The sequence below is a fragment of the Aedes albopictus genome, chromosome 1 (assembly GCF_035046485.1).
Source record: "Aedes albopictus strain Foshan chromosome 1, AalbF5, whole genome shotgun sequence".
Classification (NCBI taxonomy): domain Eukaryota; kingdom Metazoa; phylum Arthropoda; class Insecta; order Diptera; family Culicidae; genus Aedes; species Aedes albopictus.
The window spans coordinates 230,311,401-230,329,881 of record NC_085136.1 but is presented as its reverse complement, the minus strand read 5'-3'; the positions used below and the strand labels follow the sequence as shown (position 1 = coordinate 230,329,881).

Sequence of the window (18,481 nt, the reverse complement as noted above, 5' to 3'; positions counted from 1 at the left end):
GTCAACACTGTTGTTTCGTCTATTTCACAATACCTTCCTCAATGGAGAGGCCTTCCATGGAAAGTTGGCTCACTCTATGCAAACAATTCTCCAGAGGATTCATCGCCTGAATATCATAATGGAAGATTCCAACCCACCGAGCTGGGGAATGAAGGCGTCAAATATTTATGTCTTTTTTGGGTTGGTACTCATTCAAGGCATCTAGCATGAGTTTTCCCTTAGGCACGGATAAATACCAGACACCGGGAGGGGAAACATCGTAACGAGAGCAAGAAGTAACGCTGGAATTATTCAAATTACCATCCGCATTCAACTCCCACGAAATCAAATTTCGAAACACTAGAAAGCAATTCCAGGACTTCCTGCCGCTTCGAAGGGGAAGCGGAGGGAAAGCCTCATATGCGATGTGTTGCTGTGCTATGGACGAACGCAAACTTGGAATGGATCCGGTGAGAATTGCTCTACTGGGTTTTCTGTTTTTTTTTGTGAATATTACAACAAGGGGTGTTCCCTCGGATGTGTACGGGAAAGCAAACAGATGAGCAACGAATGTTACTCCGAACAACAGACTCTAACGATTGTTTAGTGTTATTTTTATTTATGGTCACGGTGCAGCAGAATTAGATTCCGTCTGAAGAAAACTGCGTGATGGATTGGCCCATAATGGTGGCCAAGACTGTTTGATAAAGTAGGATAGAATACTCATATGGAATTTAGAACCTAACTAATTGAAGTGAATGCTTTTGGTGGTCAACATTTATGAATGCTTGAAAAATTGAACGCATTTGGCCTTTCCCATTTCACGACCGCTATATTACATCCAGCTTTTGCGTTGTCATCTCAGTCATCGTACAGTCCAGCATCGACCACCGCGAAGGCGCATGACAGCTACTGAGCTACAGAAGAACACTCCGTTGACCTAGGCAACCACGATGTAGACAATAACGTCGCTATTTTGGACCTACCCGCGACCCAATCAACGTTTTCGATGGTTTCTCGGTATGCAGCCGATGATGACGATATTCATCCTCCACTCAGTGACTGCTACACCCAGCAGTTGCTGGGCTGTGACGCAGTGGTTCAGTGTTATTTGCTTTACATGTACTGTGCTTTGTCAACTGAGGCTCTCTTGAAAAGTTGAAGGCCGAGCACTTTGGGTCTCCTGTCGGTTGCTTGCTGTTCACGCATTTCCCACAGCAAATCAAGCATTTGGAAAGGTTCGAGCAGCCTTGGGGTTCATGGCCTTCACCTCCACATCAGCACAAAGCTTGCTCCAGCAGGGCCTTTATAGTCCCACGACTTGTGTCCCGGTTCAATACACCTGAAGCAAGCCTCTGGTGGCCAATGTATGTCCAGCGAACATATCGACCATTTTGAGCTAAATAATTTAACTGGCTGAACCAAGGCCAGCTGTGTCCCAGCGGAGTCTTTCTGTATTTGAATGGCTGCGGTGACGAGCTTTACGTATCCGTGATCTTGACTTTAAGAGTCGCTTCCGCGGTGAGAGTCCTCACTTAGGCACCCTCACCAAGGACCTCTTGCAGGTTTTGCCACGCTTGAGCTCGACGATCATTTCGCCGGTACGAATACGTCATCCTTACCTGCTTTCCAGGACCGAGGTCCGATGTACTGGCATTACTGACCGTCGGCCGTCACCTTCTAGGTTAACATCTACCATGCTTGGCGGGCACCGCTTGGCAGCTCCTTTCATGATGGCTGAATCACACACTTCTGTGATTGCGTCTGCCATGCTCTTCGGATTACCCACGAATGAGAAGGCCTTAGTTTGGGTAGACATCGTCATTTTTTTTTTCTTTTAAATCATGGGGAAGGGGGAAATTTTCTCAACAGACACCTGAATGGCCTTGGTCCAGGTAATGTAGGGTTTGGGCCGTATTCTACAACAAAAGTATAAGCCAGGACAACTATCTCCTAGACCCACTAAACACATTCCCATAGTCGCCAAACCCTACGTCTCTTCGGAATCACCAAAAAGGCTTTGTTTCAGAAAGGGGCTAGTGCACATCGCACCCTCAAGGTTAGCTGCGTAGCCTGCAGCAACGACCACGCTGGCGCTTAGCCAGTTTCCCGAGTGGTTCTTATCACTCCCTTTGTTCGCGGTAGGAATGCAGAGTCGACACCACGTATGCTTCCAACTGCACAGCAAGTATCGAGAACTGATACCACGTACACAGCGATTTGATCTTCCCGTAAGTTAGGTCCTATCAGCACGCACACAGAAGGACGTGTGGGCATAGGGCTTCCACCTGCCCCGACCTTGCCGAGGATCCCTTCCTAACCGCGGGCTCAAATCATACCCAGCAGACCGACACCACGACAGCAACGCTACCAGAACGTTCTCCCCGCGATCACTTAATCGCTGTAAGGGTTGATTTCGACCGCAGGGCACCGGTAAGGACTACGTAGCAGACTCCGGACCCCTGTACTACTTCTTGTATAGCGTCTGAATTAGCCATTCTCCGAGTCCACGCGCCACTTCTCTGTAGCTCCAAGACGATGTGGGTGATAGCCGTTGCAACGGCATTCCAGCCAAACCCATCCCTATTCATCCTTTGGACAAGATTGTCCGAAGTTGAGTCCTCCCCGCATTCGACAAACATGCGTCCATTCATTGTGCGAAAATGCGGGCATACGAACAAAACGTGTTCCGCCGTTTCCTCTAAACCAGCACAAACCGGACATTCGGGAGAACCCGCATGACCGAAAAGTTGTAGATACTGTCGGAAGCAGTCATGGCCTGAAAGGACCTGAGTCAGAGGGAATATTACTTCCCACTCATATTGGGAACGCTAACCTCAACACCTCGTCGTACATGACAATCCATATCACCGGACCTAGGATGGAACCTTGCGGTACTCCTGAGGTTATGTGAATGCACTTCCACACAGACACAGAGGTGGGTCTGTGTCGTAAACTAGTACTCGAATCTGAAAGTAACTTCCGAGAATCTTGTACAGGTACCCCGGTATCCTCAGACACAAGAGCGCATCGGCACAAGCCGGCCAATTTGCCAAAGCATTCCTTATATCCAGAGTCACTACTGCACAGTAGCGAATCTCCCTTCTCTTACGCTCGAATGCTTTCCCGGCGGTTTTTGTAACCGACAGGATAGCGTCTACGGTCGACCTCCCCTTGGGGAAGCCGTACCGGCTACTGGAGGGATCATTTGCACCCTCGGTGTGCCTCAACATTCTATTAAGGATGATCTTTTTGAGCACCTTCCCCGCCGTGTAGCATATTGGTTTGAATGCCGATGGGTCTCCGGTTGGTTTCCCCGCCTTTGGTAAAAGAACCAGGCTCAGCCTTTTCCAATCTTCTGGGAGAACATACTCGTCCAAGCATTTCTGCATAGCAGACATGAACGAACATCTCGGGAGCCTCTGCAATAGCTAAGTGTTGAGGCCACGTTCGGAACTCCTTCCGGATCTGGGGCCTTACCTAGGCCAAAGGACTTTACTATCTCGCAAGTTCCACATCGGTGACCCTCTCCTCATCGCCAGTCCCTAGTCCTCGGCTGTCCTACGAAGGGAGGCCAAGGACTAGGATCATGTCTCGGAAAAGCATCTCGATGATCCCCTCCAACATTTCTGGAGATTACTCTGTAGAAGCCCCTATACCTCCCATCTTGGCCATCTCGATCCTGCAGGCATCACTCCGCGGAGTCGCATTGGTACTCTGACAGGCCTTTTCTCTTGTCTTGATCTCAATCTGCAGCGCGGCCTTTGCAGCGGCGAACACCAAACCGCCGTCTTTTTTTTTCTTCTTCTAAACCATAGGGGGATAATCTGCTCAACAGACACCCTAACAGAAAGGTTAGGGTAGTGTGGGGTTAAGGCCATCTTCTACAACACCAGTAAAAGCCAGGACTACTCTCTCCTCGACCCACTAATACACATTCCTATGGTCGCCAAACCCTTCGTCGCTCCGGAACCACCAAGAAGGTATTGCTTCAGAGAGGGGCTAGTGCACATCGCACCCTCAAGGTTAGCTGCTTAGCCTAGCAGCAACGAACATCGATGGCTCGCCCTGGAGAGTCCATCACGGTAACATGCTGGCGCTTAGCCAGTTTCCTGAGTGGTCCTCGCCACTCCCTTTGTCCTCGGAAGGCGGGCAGGGTCAACCCCGCCCGCGCCCAACTGCTTTGCAGACATCAAGAACTGATGCCCACGCGCAACCCGATCTGACCTGCTGAAGGCAAGGGTATCACTACCCTTCAGGCCCTATCAGCTGCACCAGAAGGTTGCTGACAGCAGGGTCTCCACCTGCCCCGACCCTTGCCGGGGACCCTTTTCCAACCGCGGGCTCGGATCCAATTCAGTAGACCGACGCCACGACAGCACCGCTACCGGGACTTCCTCTCCGCGGCCACTTAATCGCTGTAAGGGTCGATCTCGACTGCAGGGCACCGGTATGACCTACGAAGCCGACTCCGAAACCCTGGACCACCTTTTGTACTGCATCTGGACTAGCCATTCTCCGAATCCACGCGCCACCTCCTCTGTAGCTCCCAGACGATATGGATGATAGCCGTTGAAACGGCGTTCGAGCCAAACTCATCCCTACACATCCTCTGGACCAAGTTGTCCGGGTTTGTGTCCTCCCCGCATGTGGCAAACATACGGTCAAGCATTGTGCGAAAACGCGGGCACACGCACAAAACGTGTTCCGCCGTTTCCTCTAAACCATTGCACACAGGGCATTCGGAAGAATCCGCATGCCCGAAACGGTGTAGATACTGTCGGAAGCAACCATGACCTGTAAGGACCTGTGTCAGGTGGAATGTAACTTCCCCATGGCGGCTATTAATCCAACTATCTACCCTTGGTATCAGCCTATGGGTCCACCTTCCTTTGGTGGAACGGTCCCACGCGCGCTGCCATTTGACCATAGAGGCCATCCTGACAGTCCTGCGTATGCCTCTTGTGCCGCGCATTTCGAAGCACTCCATGTCCTCACTGATAAGAATGCTGATAGGCACCATACCAGTAATGACGCAGAGAGCGTCGTGTGACACGGTACGGCACGCGCTCGCAACCCTCAGGCACATAAGCCTGTAAGTACTTTCCAGCTTCCGTCGGTAGCATTCAGTACTTAGCGCGGTGCCCCACGCCGGGCTGCCATACCTAAGTATGGACGTAGCAACACTAGCCAGAAGCTTGCGGTTACTGGCGTACACCGCACAGTGGGATCATTCTGAAAAAAGACGATCAAAACCTCTAAGAGCCGTTAGATGACATTTTAGCATATAGGTGTCTTTGGAAGATATGTTCAGAAAAATCTTCTCTATTTTTATGCATATTCACTGTATGGTAAAACTGTAGGGTGAACCCGAGCAAAAAAATATTTTTTCAAAATAATTTTTTAGAGGGTAGATGTCTTCAGCAAAGTTGTTGAACAAGTAATTTCAAGTAACTTTGCTGAAGACACGATATAGCTTGGACTTCATTTTTTGGGAGAAAATATGAAAGTTTTAAAAATCAACCTCAAAATCAGTTTTTTGAACTTTTCCATGATTATATCGTAAAATTTTAACGTAATATGTTCTACAAGTTTGTAGATACTATTGAAATGCACTATCTTGCCAAAGACACCAACTCTGTAAAATTGAAAATTGCTCCAGTAAACCAATTTTTTTTGAATTTTTTTCACTATTTTCACTATTGAATATTTTTTGAATAGGCACTTTTTGGCAGCCCTGCTATCAAAATTTCAAAGCTTTATTATGTCCAGAATAGATCAAAAGCGACTCAACAATCGGGTCTGATAAGGCACTTTGATTTCTGATGCTATTTTAATAGTCATTTTTCAAAGAAAATATTCACAAATTTCATACAAATTATTTAAAACAAACTGAAAACTCACGAATACTTTTCGACATTTATATTTATTAATCCAAATAGTATTCTTGTTGAAATAGTCTACATTTCTAACACTGTTGTTGACTTCACATTCATTCATTTTTTTAGTATTTCATCAAATTCAAGATAAAACTGAATCAACAATATTTCGCCATAATACACCCAATGCTCGCCAAGTCACGCTCCACCTGGTCCGCCCATCGTGCTCTCTGCGCTCCACGCCTTCTTGTGCCAACCGGATCAGTTGCAAACACCAGCTTTGCAGGGTTGTTGTCCGGCATTCTTGCAACATGCCCTGCCCACCGTATCCTTCCGACTTCACATTCAATACCCGACAAAAAAATCGCTTTTCAAATTTTTAGATGAGTTTATAACACCAATCAAAAACTGATTTTTTTATCTATTTTTTATTGCAATTCTCAATGCATTTGTTTTTGTTCAAATACATACATTAATCAATCAACTAAAACAATGATAACATATTTTTCATTTGCTATGTTAACATTATAACTTCGGTTAAAAAACTAAAAAGGCGAAAATATAATGAACGCCTCTACAAGTTTTGTGTTGAAAATAAAAAATAAAATAAAACGAGTGAAACATTGTTACATCACATTGAAATAGCCAGTATCTGTTAGCGATATTCTAGGTCGTCATAATGAAAATTCTTCACAGATATTTTATTGAAATTGGTTATGCTGTTTGATACTCTTTAAAATTTATTTTTTCCAGTTTTCACGAACTGCGTCCGTTAGGTCGATTCCTGTCCTTGATGTTCAAAACTCCTTCGTCGTAGACATATTACCTTGGTTCATCCCTTTACAAATCCGCATCAAGATCACGGCTCGATTATAGATACTTTTCCAGAGGAGCCTTTAGTTTTAAGTTTATATTATAACAATTTTTTGAAAAGATAATAAGGTTTTGTGCCTTTTTTGAGAAAGATTTCGTAGATGAGGAAATCACTCAAAGAGGCTTTTCCCTCTTTCAAAATTTGTAGTTCAAAATAAATGACACTAACAGTTGAAATAGCCTACATTTTTGAAACTTGTTTTTTTTTTAATCAGAATCACTACTCGGTTCTAGACTCCCCGGTCAACCATTTCTTTAAACATCTTTACGATTCTTTATCACGATCTTTAAAGATGCTCATAATGTAAATCGATAGCGATCGTCATCGTTTCTTAAAGAATTTCAAATAAAAATGAAGTCTCGTCGTTAAAGATTGATATAGATTTGTATAGCTATATCGATACTAAAATAGTGGGTTCTGTTTTATCGACCCGCCAAAAATGTTGCCATAAAACTAAAAATAGCGTTCGTCCCACAATCATCAGCATCAGCCATCGTACACATGAGTTTTTTTGCATACTTTTTTATTATAAGAATTGAACTTACGATTAAGAGAACTTCCGGATGATCCGCAGATGTCTTACTTACTAAGCCACACGCTGTTACACAGATCGTGGGCACCAGAAGCATTCAAGAATCAAGTAATAATACATAATAGCAACTATAAAAACTATATCCCGAAAAACTTTCCAGCATTTCTACTGCATGCTTATTTAACCGCTGAAGCTCAAAAGTGTTTCCTTGAGCTTTTTTGCCACATATGTATTCGCGATTCTAGCTGATGGAAATAGCGTTTTTCTGGGGAAGCTCTCACTGAAACATTCGTTTTGGAAGCAGCATAAAACGAAGAACTGGCTGACATGTCTACTGGTGCTGCTACTGCTCAGAAATGCTTTCACCTTGACTTTTGCAAAGTTTTCACCTTACCTACCTCTTCAATCATCCTTATAACGATGCTCTGCACCGAGCTCCTGGCATAAATCGTAAATATCGGGAGAAATCTCCCAAATAAACCTCCAAGATTCGTTTTCGGTTTCAAAAGTTTCGATAGTTGTAAATTTCTGGCGAAAAAAACAAAACATTGCTCTGTCAAATGCGATGCCGTAATACCTTTGCTTAGCTTTACCCATCGATACCGAACAGAACGATAAAGGTGTCTCGTGATCAATCTTTGTGTTTCGATACCAATGTGCAACGTTACGTTGGTATCGAAAATTGAATATATTCCGATAAATATTCGTGAAGAAAAACAAAGTTCTAGCGACAACATAAAATTAAACGAAATGTTGATAAATTTCGGTAAGGATTTTTATCGTATGAACGATAAAGACTCTTTTTCAAGTGTAGTTATCTATCGATAAAGTTGTTTAAATATATGTAACGAAATAATCTGTGAAGAATAGTCGGCACTAATCTTTATATTTCGGCAAAGAACTTTAAAGCAGTTCGTGAAATGGTTGACCGGGTCAGATGAACTAAAAATAATATCGAAAGGTTGAATGAGATTTGTGAATATTTTCTTTGAAAATGACTATTGAAATAGCATCAGATATCAAAGTGCCTTATCAGACCCGATTGTTAAGTCAATTTTGGTCTATTCTGGACATAATAAAGCTTTGAAATTTTGATAGCAGGGCTGCCAAAAAGTGCCTATTCAAAAAATATTCAATAGTGAAAATAGTGAAAAAAATTCAAAAAAATTGGTTTACTGGAGCAATTTTTAATTTTACAGAGTTGGTGTCTTTGACAAGATAGTGTATTTCAGTGATACCTACAAACTTGTAGAACATATCACGTTAAAATTTTACGATATAATCATGGAAAAGTTCAAAAAACTGATTTTGAGGTTGTTTTTTAAAACCTTCATATTTTCTCCCGAAAAATGAAGTCCAAGCTATATCGTGTCTTCAGCAAAGTTACTTGAAATTACATGTTCTACAACTTTGCTGAAGACATCTACCCTCTAAAACAATATTTTGAAAAAATATTTTTTTGCTCGGGTTCACCTTACAGTTTTACCATACAGTGAATATGCACAAAAATAGCAAAGATTTTTCTGAACATATCTTCCAAAGACACCTACATGCTAAAATGTCATCTAATGGCTCTTAGAGGTTTTGATCGTCTTTTTTCAGAATGGTCCCACTGTGCACCGCAGAGCTATTGGACATCATCCGGGACAGTGCCGCAATAGCTGTGGAGGCTCTTTTACAGGCATAATCGACGTGGCTACCGAAAGTAATCCCCGTCTGCTGTAGTTTATTTGAAGTCCTGATGAAGAAAGTACCGACTTTTCAATCAATATCCTTATTTCCCTGCCACTATATCTGAACTATAGTTTGGCCTATTTCTTAGCTTGGCTATGATTCTAATAAATTTTTATTGAAAATTTCATTTGCACCTTTTCCTACAACTCAAAAATGAAAGGGATTATTCCGAACATTTTCGCACCCATAAATATCCTTTCCATTGTATCGTTTTCGTCACGCCATCTCGAGCGAGAGCTAAGCCCGTATACGGGGCACAGTACCACGATTTATTGCTGGCAATCATAATTGTCACCCCTCGGTGCAATCGGATCTCGATCCTACGCCTCGCTCCTTGATTCATCCTTCTACCAGAACCTTTTAAAACCAACAACCGACGAAAATACGGTTTGTGTGACCCCTCTGACCGAATACGGCCTGAATGGAAAAGCAGATAGGGGGATTAGGGGCATAATGGACACCCGGGGCGAAATGGACACCCCTGTTTTTATCGAAACCGTTGACTTTTATGTAAAACTTTTAATGCACAAGTGTAAAGGAACAAGTCATTGTTCTATTTTTCAAAAGTATAATTTATATTCCTTAAAAATAACCAAAATATCGCTGCAATTGAAGTATGTTTTTCATATGGCGGATATCTTATAATTTTGAAGCAACAGCAAATAAGGTACTACGCGTGTTTGAGTGTGTCCACCATAAAACAAATAAAATGTTAGCATATCTACATGTACACGCAGATTTAGCAATGGTTGAAGTATTATATTTTTATCAGAACTTACTCAAAATAGCAATTTTAATTTTGTAGTCGATTCGGGGCGAAATGAACACTGGCAATTATGAATGGATGTATGCGCGTTGCATACTGTTAGGCGTTTTAGAGGGTGTGGAAAAAATCAATCCGATTATTTTAGCCTAAAATTTCTTTAATTTACTTTGATGTTATGTAAACTCGTCTAAGATGGAGTATTATATCTGTGGTGTTGATCTCCGTAGGCAAATTACTTAACTGGTCGATATTATCAAAGATACAGCATAAAATATGCAGGGGTGTCCATTATGCCCCGATGGGTGTCCATTTCGCCCCGTACCTTTCCTGCCAGCCCCAAAAAACACACGGTTTACAATTCATTATTTCTTCGCAATAATGACATTCTACCTGCTGTAAATGATTGAAATACGTAGGAAACAAGTTAAGGTTGTAAGCCAACTGATAATATGTTAAGTTTTTGTCTGTTAAACAGGCCTAACATACTCATTTGCTTAGGGTGTCCATTATGCCCCTAATCCCCCTATATATTTTATCATTATGCTTCTTTTTATAATACTTTGTTTTGACATTGCAATTCGTCCTGCGTTCCCGCGTGCCTACAGCACTGTATATTCAAACGGAGAGGAGCGCTACAATAATGGATGGAGATGAAGTTTTCACTCCCACCACCCGCACACCCACCATCCATCCACGCACTGACGACCTTTTTCCTCACACCCCCTCGCGTACGGTTTGGGATTATTATTATCATCATCCTATTTCTATTGCTTCCCGTTTTGTTGTCGTTATTGTTGTCGATGGTGGTGCAAACGACGACGTCGTCGGTCGGATCCCTTATCTAAACAACTGGGGGATGTTTTACAAGTTTACCCAACTGCTTCCTCTGGCTGATGGATATAGACAGACAACGCCGTAGCCCCTGCCTGTGCCACTGTCGCTCGTAGTCATCGTCGTCATGGTATCAGTTGGTACTTTTTCCCAAGCGATATGATACCTACCTCTAGTGTGGTTGCACATGGTATAGGAAGTAGGCAATTTAAGGTTGGGATGTTTTCCCTGGTAAAGGAGTCCCGTTTTCGCCAAATGTTATTCAATGCTAAACAAACTATTGCTCCCCTGCTAAAAGTGATATTTATTGCATTATAACAGTGGATATATTGGGAGATAGTTGCTGGCGCAACTAAAGAAAAATACATTGAACGACATTTACTGCCGGTAAAGCGAAAGCACCAGTTTATTCTGAAAATCATTCAAGGCTTGCTCCAAGGGTTCCTCCACGAGCTTCATCCGGAAATTATTAAAAAAATATCTTCTGGAAAACTTGCAAAGGTTCTTTGTGGAAATTCAATAAAAGTTTTGTCTGGATATTATCCATGAGTTCTTTGTGGGAGTTCTTCAGAAACTCCTTTTGGATATACTTCAAGAGTTCTTTTTAGAAAACCTCCTGGAGCTTTTCGTTGGAATCCTTCGAGACTTCTTTTAGGTACCGTAAACCGGGGTCAAATTGATCAGCGGGGTGAAATTGATCACTCGGGTACTACTTTGAAATTCTATACTAGGAACTCTTAAGCGTCGTAATGATCTTAAACTTTTTACGTCATCTGATTCGTAGATGTCTAGAGATGAGTGTAGACTTTTAATTTTTTTAGAAAAAAGTTAGTTTTGCCTTATTTTTCAAGGAATTTGCAATGTATTTCTCATTTAGCTGAAATCATTGCTACTAAACAATCAATTGCTAATAAGACTTCCCGTGAATTCTCTGTTTTAAGATTTTTGTAGAGCCTTGGTAGGGATGTAATGCAGCTAATCAGAAAATGAAATAGTTATAAAAAGTTCATTTTATGAAAAAATTGTCATTTTTGCCTTTCTCGTACACCAAGGTGTACTGAAAGGCTATATGTTCACTCCAAAAACGAAAATTTGATAGAGCCTCCGGAGAGGTCAAGTGTTATATACCAATCGACTCAGCTCGACGAGTTGAGATGATGTCTGTGTGTGTGTATGTGTGTGTGTGTGTGTATGTATGTGTGTGCGTATGTGTGTGTGTGTGTGTACAAAAAAGGTCACCTAACTTTTAGATAGTAAACATCAACCGATTTTAACGACCGACGGTTCATTCGACGCGGAATCTGGTCCCATTGTTTCCTATTGAAAATGGTTCGAATCGGTCCAGCCGTTCCGGAGTTATGGCCATTAAGGTGTTCCGGATCTGTGCCCCAGGAAGGGGCTGGATATGAAAATGCATCAAACCCATGCATGCGACCCATCAAACCACGGCATTTTCGATTATCTGATGAACGGGAAGTAGGAAAATAGTCTCAGACTATGTTTGAACCGGTAGTGTTCCGGAACCGGTTCCGGATGTCCTTCCGGAAGTGGCCAAATATAAAAGTGAACATAACCCATGCATGTGACACATCAAAGAGCGGCTTTTTCGATAACCAGTTGAATGGTAAGCAGGAAAGTAGTTTCAGACCACATTTGAACCGTTAGTGTTCCGGAACCGGTTCCGGTTGTCGTGCCGGAAGTGGCCAATATAAAAATTGAACCAAACCCATGCATGCGACACATCAAACAGCGGCTTTTTCGATAACCAGATGAATGATTTGTAGGAAAATAGTTTCATACCGTATTTGAACCGGTTGTGTTCCGGAACCGGTTCCGAGTGTCCTGTCTGAAGTGGCCAAATATAAAAGTGAACATAACCCATGCATGTGACACATCAAAGAGCGGCTTCTTCGATAACCAGTTGAATGGTAAGCAGGAAAGTAGTTTCAGACCATATTTGATCTGGTAGTGTTCCGGAACCGGTTCCGGGTGTCCCGCCGGAAGTGGCCAATTAAAAAAGTGAACCAAACCGATGCATGCGACGCATCAAAGAGCGGCATTTTCGATAACCAGATGAACGGTAAGCAGGAAAATACCTTATCTGAACCGGTTGTGTTCCGAAACTGGTTCCAGGTATCCCGTCGGAAGTGACCAATTAAAAAATTGAACTAAACTTATGCATGTGACACACCAAATAGCGGCTGTATCGATAACCAGATGAACGGTAAGCAGGAAAATAGTTTCAGACCATATCTGAACCGCTTATATATGAAACTGACGAAGTTTTAGGGGTGAATCCAACTGAATGCGTCCGACGATGACCGAAGAATAGTAGGTCGTAACGCGTAACGTTTAACAAGCTGTTTCCGATATTTGTCATCGATAATTACCAATCAATCCACAAATAACATACCTGAACCGGTTGTGTTCCGGAACCGGTTTCAGGTGTCCCGCCGGAAGTGGCCAGTTAAAAAAGTGAACTAAACCCATATATATGAAACCTCAAATCATCAAAAATGTTGGATAACTAGATAAACGGGCAGCAAGAAAATAATCTCTGACCACACCTTAGATTACCAGCAGTGTTGCAGAAACAGAATTTGATTCATCGCTGAAATTACGAAGGTGAACAAAATCAATGCAAGCGATAAATATGCGTAAAAGAGCAAAATATTATACAGTCTGAATCAACGTTGTATGGGGAAGTTTTAATTTCATAGGATCAATCTCCTTTTGCGGTTGAAATTACTACACACAATTTTGATGCAACTGGTTGAGCCCTCGCACTGTGTAAAACGGTTAAAATTTGAATGGGTTTTATTATGATAAATTTTACTAGCTTGCACTTTTTTGTCAAATTTTACATAACTAACGATAATAAAATAAAGGCTAAAGTGTGCAGAAAACAATTTGCCGAAATATCTTGATAATGATCGGCATCCAGTGCTAGTGAAGGTGGTCAAGCAGTCAATTGAGAGGTTTAATATTTTTCAGTTCTGCTTACACGTTAAACATAATACATAACTTCGGAATATGAGCCATCAATAAGTTTCCAAATTCGATTATGGCTTTGATATAATTGTTGCTTTTCTGAATAAGGCTGACACAAATTTCGATTTTCTCTTAAGTCAAGAGGGGTCCCCCTTGGAAATTTTACTGGGAATTCATCATTTTGAGGAAAGGCACAAATAAATAGGGGAGATTGGGGCATAATGGACACCCGGGGCGAAACAGACACCCTATTTTTGCCGAAACCGTTGACTTTTATGCTAAACTTTTAATTCATAAGTGTAAAGGAACAAGTCAACGTTCTATTTTTCAAAAGTAACATTCATATGCCTCCAAAGTAACCTAAATATCATTGAAATTGAAATATGTTTTTCATATGGTGAAATTCTTATAATTTCAACGCAGCAGCAAATAAGGTATTACGAGTGTTTGAGTGTGTCCACCATAAAAACCATTGAATTGCTACCTTATCTGCATGTATACGTAGATTTAGCAATGGATAAAATATTTTATTTGTGATTAGAATTTACTCAAAATAGAAATTTCAATGTTGTAGTCGATTTGGGGCGAAATGAACACTGGTAATTACGAATGGATGTACGCGCATTGCATACTCTTATGCGTTTAAGAGTGTTTGGAAAAAAAATATTTGGATTATTTTAGCCTAAAGTTTATTTAATCAACTTTGATGATTTGAAAAACCCGTCTAAGATGGAGTATTTTATCTATGGTATCGATCTCCGTGGGCAAATTACCTAACTGATCGATGTAATCAAAGAATTAGCATGAAATATGCAGGGGTGTCCATTATGCCCCGATGGGTGTCCATTTCGCATGGTACCTTCTCTGCCAGCCCTAAAAAAACACGATTTACAATTCATTATTTCTTCACAATAAAGACATTCTAGTTTGCTGAAATTGTTCCGCTTTCCATATGAAAATCTGTTTTTACTCAATATAATTTTATGTGTTGGTTTTTTCGCAATACTTTGTTATGGGTACTTTTATAGCAGCCAAAAACTCACAATTTTGTCGAAGACGCCAACCTTGTATCTCATCAATTTTCAAAGTTACAACTGCTTTTCCATGAAAAAAATCGTATTTTCAAAATTCAATAAAAAACTTTAAACAAAAAAGGTACCTACAGTTTTTTTACCATGAATAGAACAGAGTACGATCTTTCCAATGCAACCGAGAGATTGAAAATCCATCTGCTCCTTTTTGAGATATGACATTTAGAAAAAAGGTTCTTTTTCGAAGAAAAATGCCAATATCTTTTTAACTATGAGAGTTAGAACTTTGAGCTCTTTGGAAAAAAATATGCGTCGTTGATAGTTCTAAAAGTGCTCGGAACAAAGTATTTACGAGAAACGAACGAATTAAAAGTTATTTCAGGAAAACTGAAATTCATGGATCACCCTAACATGAATCTTTTAAAAAAATATAAGTTAGGAACCATAGGAGATAGAATAATGGTTTCTTCGGCAAACTTGCTCCAAATAAGTTCTTTTACAACTTTGTAGAACATTTTGTGAACGTACATAAAACTATTAAAAAGCAGATGTTTGGATCAGCGAAACTAGAGGGACCACCCTAATTTCACAGTAATGAGAAAAAAGGTCGAAAAATAAGAAGAAAGTTTCCCAAAGACACCATGTATCTAAAACTTATGGTTTAGGCACAAACATTTTCGTCTTCGTAAACACGGCTATGGACCCATTGTGCACTGTGAGAAAAGAAGAAAATTAGATTTGTTCCGTTCTAGAGTATTCTCATAACTCAGGAACACTTCGGCTTATGGCTCTTGAGTACATATTCGACGAGAAAGGCACTATCACCACTAGGTGGATTAATCTGGGTTTTTTGTGATAGAAATCACTTATTTTAAATGAAATTGCCTACCTTTAGGCGTTTAAGGGGAAATTTAAAAATTTAATTTTGCATTTCAAGTAATAAATTCACTAGTTGTAAGATTTTAGACGCGTTATTCGGTTTTAGAAGAGCAAAATAAGGGTGAAGGAAATTTTCCTTTCAAGCCGATGCTTAATTGTATACTGATCAATTTCGCCCCAAAGTGGCATTTCCAATATTTTGATATTTGAAGTTATCTAAATTAAAGTTCAAATTCGTTGAACAAAATTCTGTCACATGGTTCCATGGAGATCCACTGGGTACTGGTTTTACAGAAATTCTTTTGGCAATAATGAATTATCACTCATGTTATGCGCCAAAGTTGTTTTAAAGTGATCAATTTGACCCCGGATTACGGTATTCCTTAACCTTTACGCCCTAACGTATTTTGCGCACTCAACATTTGATATTCAGTTAGGTCTATTTTCTTCAATTTTTACCCGATTTTGATGAAAATTCGACTGAACAACCGGAAATTACTACCGTTTCATAGAATGCATCGGATGGGCAAGTTGAATGACCGGTTCCGGATTTATACGGAAACCCAGTGGGGTACGTCGGTTGGCCAAAGGAGACCGCCTTCAAATATTTAGCTCTACGACAACGTTTTGATTATTTTTTCAATTTGTGGCTTATTCTCTGTAGATCGGTCATAGTAAAACCTAAATAAGATCTTTAATCTCTTAAATCAATTTTGAAAATTAAAATTGGGACGGAAATCGATAAACGCCTAAATGTATGCAATGTCTTGTAATTTCAGGTAGGTAGTTAGAACTGTTGTGTCCAATATTTGTTAATATAAATTTCTAATACAACTCAAAAAGAGAACTCAATATAATCAGGGCCGGATCTATCTAAGGGGGGGGCGGAGGGGGGTGCACATTTTAGGGGCCCCCATAAAAACCTTTTTTGGTTGCTAACATTAGCTTTATTTTACATAGGTAGGGGGATTAGGGGCATAATGGACACCCTAAGCAAATGAGTACGTTAGACCTATATAACAATGAAAAACTTAACATATTATCAGTTGGCTCACAACTTTAGCTTGTTTCCTACGTATTTCAATCATTGGCAGTAGGTAAAATGTCTTTATTGTGAAGAAATATAGAATTTTAAATCGTGTGTTTTTTAGGGCTGGCAGGAAAGGTACGGGGCGAAATGGACACCCCCACATATTTTATGCTTATTCTTTGATTACATCGATCAGTTAAGTAATATGCCTACGGATACCAATGCCACAGATATAATACTCCATCTTCGACGAGTTTACATAACATCAAAGTTAATAAAATAAATTTTAGGCAAAAATAATCGGATTGATTTTTTACAAACTCTCTAAAACGCCTAACAGTATGCAATGCGCGTACATCCATTCGTAATAGCCGGTGTTCATTTCGCCCCGAATCGACTACAACATTAAAATTGCTATTTTTAGTGAGTTCTGATCAAAAATAAAATACTTCATCCATTGCAAAATCTCCGTATACATGTAGATAAGGTAACAAATCACTTGTTTTTATGGTAGACACACTCCAACACTCGTAATACCTTATTTGCAGCTGCTTCGAAATTATAAGAATTTCACCATATGAAAAACATAACACAATTTCAATGATATTTTGGTTATTTTGGAGCAATATAAATGGTACTTTTGAAAAATAGGACCATGACTTGTTCCTTTACACTTATGCATTAAAAGTTTTACATAAAAGTCAATGGTTTCGGCAAAAACAGGGGTGTCCATTTCGCCCCGGGTGTCCATTATGCCCCTAATCCCCCTATTACTCTAGTCCTGCTGTTCGAAAATAAGGAAAAACATTTTTGGTCATCTCTCCGAGGGGCCTCCGCATTCGCTCGGGCCCCGGGCCCCCACAATTTTTAATCCGGGCCTATACATAATAATAAGTTTATGTACAGTTAAAACAAAAAAAAAATACGCAGTTTATGATATGATTGCTAAATTCACTGCGAGCAAAAAATCTATCATAGTTACCCAGTTTTACGGTACCTCGGAATCCGGAACAGGCCACTACAGTTCCAAATAACCGCAAAGTACCCGAAGATATGAATGACACATTCTACGGGCCCCGTATCATCAATACAAATTTTTCAAAGTTGAGTTATGGCATATTTGATATTTTTATCACATTCTACATTACTTTTGTCATCCAAAAATGTATTCGACATTACATTAGTGTGACATTAAATATAAATTGAACGACGATTAAGATTAACATTAAAATCGTGATTTTAAGTCTTTTAGGCACACTTTTCATCCGAACTGTCGTATTTTAAACACCAATACACTGATTTTTCAAAAGTCTTCCATCATTTGTAGATAAATGTATGAAGATTTTTTAGCATAAAAAGATTTTTAATCGGAAGACTTTACAACTCTGAAATATGGCTGATCATAGCATGGGTTTTTATTGCGTTGTAACGTCACGAAAAATCAACATTTTCAAATTTTATTCAAATACGGAAAACGATACAAATATGAAATTTTGTATGCTCTTTGTACTCGAAAAGATCTTTCAAATGAGATTAAAAGAAAGAAAATCGGTTCACGGAAGCCTGAGTTTCACCTGGTTGAAGTTTGCGTTGTAACGTCACGAAAAAAAGTTCTGTGGAAAAGACCAAATCTTTCTGGCTTGGGCGGCTTCTGAATTGGACAAACGTAGTTCTATATTCAAAACAGTTTAGTTCTCGTTGTGTATGAGCTCTTTTTAAAGATATCGTTTATAAATTGCGTACCGTTGCCCGTTCATAAACTACGTAGACTTTTGAAGGAGGGGGAGCTGGTGTTTGGCCAAAATCTACGATGTAATTGTACTACGATATTGTAAAATTTTTCAATCGTAATCAAATACCACTCAAACCGAAAATTTCTGTGATATCAGTGGCCAACAGACGAAACACTGACGAAATTACAAAGTTATTAAGTTGATCAAAGACTTACAGTTGAT

At 40.4% G+C, this 18,481-nt stretch overlaps 2 protein-coding genes across 3 annotated transcripts in view; both read left to right on the top strand.

Annotated features, from left to right (window-relative positions):
- The window catches only part of LOC109430731 (choline O-acetyltransferase), a 171,547-nt gene that overhangs the window by 9,083 nt on the left and 143,983 nt on the right, over nucleotides 1–18,481 (top strand). The window lies entirely within an intron of this gene.
- LOC134283918 (vesicular acetylcholine transporter) overlaps nucleotides 1–18,481 on the top strand; it is an 87,008-nt gene that overhangs the window by 9,088 nt on the left and 59,439 nt on the right. The window lies entirely within an intron of this gene.